Consider the following 3,095-nt stretch of genomic DNA (forward strand, 5'->3'; position numbering starts at 1 on the left):
TACTGCTACATGATTTTAAAAGTAAACACACACAATTTTGTTTGCCCAAATTTACATGCTCCGGATGGTGTAAATGGATCGGATCGGATTTTGCTCATACCATATCCTTTACCATATATTTTTCTCAAATTCAGATCACAACGGATTTTGACCGGCTTTAGATTCAAATGCGGATATTCCAGACTGCGGGTTTGAGCGGACATGGGACGGACTCGGATTGAAAACAAAAATAGTCGGACATATACTTCTTCCAAATCTTGAGAGGGATTTAAACTTTCGGTCTTGCGTAGTGTTATCACCAGAATTTGACCGGATCAGAGGTGGGCCGCGATTAAGGTGGGCTTGAAGAATATACACGGAAGATATACATGAATCGGCCTTGTATACAAAGTTTGGGCTAGTTTGCCCGTGTATCTGTAAATATAGTAGGATACGTGTCGGTTAGATAGAATTTGGCTCGTGCACGGTTGGGATTATTCCCACGTTAGAAAGTCTACGGACTATAAATATGTATCTAGGGTTATTGAGAAAGACAACAATCACGTTCATCACAAACCAATCTAGGCGCATCGCCAACCCCTTGTTTCGAGGTTTTCTTCCGGTTAAGCATCATGCTGCCTAGATCGCATCTTGCGATCTAGGCAGTATACGTTTATTCGTTGTTCATGCGTTGCTCGTGCTGAAGCCTTGTTGATGGCGAGCAACGTAGTTATCATAGATGTGTTAGGGTTAGCATTGTTTCATCGTGTGACATGCTTTTGTCTATGCAACCCTTAGACGTCTAGCCGCCCTTACACCTATCTTAGGTGTAAGGGCGGCACCTCGCTTGATTATTGTTTAGTAGATCCGATCTGTTATGATTGCTCCTTGTTCTTCAAGGATTAGTTTAATATTCGCATAGTTAGGCCTTGCAAACGGGTTGAAGGATCCAGTAGCCGTAGGGTGTAGTTTGCTAGCCCTAGATAAGATGTTCCGGGGATCAACTTCATGTTGGTTTTTAGGCCTTGTCTAGGATTGGTTTATTATCACCGTGCGTGGCTGCCAGGGCTCAATCACGCGTAGGATGTTCCGATTATGTGGTGAAAACCCTAAATCGTCGTAGGTCGTTTTAGCTTTATATTGATCAAGCAGGACCACCATGTGATCGTATATCTCATACGAATCATGGGTGGATCGGCTCCTTGAGCCGATTCACAGGACAACCTGAGAGCCGATCGAGGCTCGTATTTGATGTTTACGTGTATGCCATGCAGGAAACTAAGCGAAGCAAATCCATCACCTTCTTGACCAGGTATAGGTCAGGTGGCACGCCCTTGCACCAGCATCGGACGTGCGTGCCGAGGCTTTGCGGGCCGTCGCTCGAGGGACCAGGGCCAGCCGCAGTCCCGGGAGCCTCCCGACTCTCTCGTGTTGCCCGTCGTTGCTCGCCGGTGGGTTTCCGACCGCAACACATTCCGGCACGCCCGGTGGGACGGTCTTCGACATCAACTGCATCGCCATCTACATCTGAGATGGCGGAAGGTACTCCAGTCACGTACGAAGATCTGACTGAGGAGCTCAAGAAGAAGTATGACGAGGTCAAAGCTATCCTCGAAGCCGACCTCGTCGGCTCTTTCCAGAGAACCCGCTCACACGACATTAGGTGGAAAGGGTTCTCACCTGAAGGCGCGCTCGATGGAGTGGACCTTTCTACCCCGTCAGAAGAACGCACCAGGTCGCTGCGTCAGGAGATTAATTTCATGGTAGCTCATTCGCTGCACCGCCATTCCGAGAACCTGGTGAACACTTTGGAGCGTGTCGCCCTTCGGGTGATCCAGGAAATCATGAGGCATCAGTACTCGCCGTCAGGACCTGCTCTAGGGACTCATCAAGGAGAGAAACCACTCCAGTCCCGACCACCGCTGCCGTTCGCGTTGGCAGCACCAGAAGTGCCGAGTTCACCGGCATTCGTCATCTACAAGATCGGTGGTGACCCTAGTGATTACCAGTTCTTGTATGAGGCGCCTAAGGAGATCCCTCACGGGTACACGTGCACATACGTGCCGATCGCGATGAATCGGGCACTCACGAACCGGACCGCAACGGCAGGGACTTCGGAACAGCGAGGAGGAGCTTCGGATCAGATCTTGAGAAGCGGACGTGGCTAGCTAAGTATGCCACTCCGACGAACCTCCGAGCTCAACTCCCGCAGCTGGCTCGGAGCTTGAGAAGCAAGCGTGGCTGGCTAAGTACGCCACTCCGGCGAATCTTCGAGCTCGACTCCTGCGGCCGGCACCGCGGATCGGATCGAGTACAATCTTGAGAGACCGGTTCGGCATGGTGCCGAAAAGGAGGGCAATCGGCTATTCCAAGCCGTACCCCAACGAGTACGATTTGATCCCACTACCACCCAAATATCGGCTCCCTGAATTCTCCAAGTTTAGTGGGTCGGAGGGCTCCGGCTCAATCGAGCATGTGAGCCGATATTTGGCGCAGCTGGGCACGATCTCAGCATCAGATGAACTACGTGTGAGGTTCTTCGCCCAGTCCCTCACAGGATCGGCTTTCGGGTGGTACACATCGCTGCCACCAGTCTCAATCCGGACTTGGAAGAAGTTGGAAGAACAGTTCCACATGCAGTATCACTCAGAGGCTTCCGAGGCTGGCATTGCCGATCTAGCACAAGTACGACAGAAGCGCGGAGAAACAGTGTCAGAATACATCCAGCGCTTCAGGACCGTTAGGAACCGATGCTATTCGGCTCGTTTGTCTGAAAAAGAAGCAATCGAGTTGGCGGTGGTGGGTCTCGCATCACCGATCAAGGATATGGCTTCCCAAGCAGACTACCCTTCGCTGGCACATATGGTTCAGAAACTGTCGTTATATGAACAGTGCCACCCAGAGTTGTACCAGGATAAATTCAATCGTGCGGTAGTCCTGGTTGAGGCAGATGAAGATGAAGGCTCGCGGGAGATCAAGAGGTAGCGAGTGGCTGAATGGACTCGGGGGCAAGCCCCGTGTCCTGCAAATGGGTTAAGCCACAAGGTCCTCCAAGAGGGTTTGACTTCGACGTGACCAAAGCCGAGCAAATTTTCGACCTCTTACTTAAGGAGAAG

Source organism: Lolium rigidum, chromosome 2 (genome assembly GCF_022539505.1).
Source record: "Lolium rigidum isolate FL_2022 chromosome 2, APGP_CSIRO_Lrig_0.1, whole genome shotgun sequence".
NCBI lineage: Eukaryota > Viridiplantae > Streptophyta > Magnoliopsida > Poales > Poaceae > Lolium > Lolium rigidum.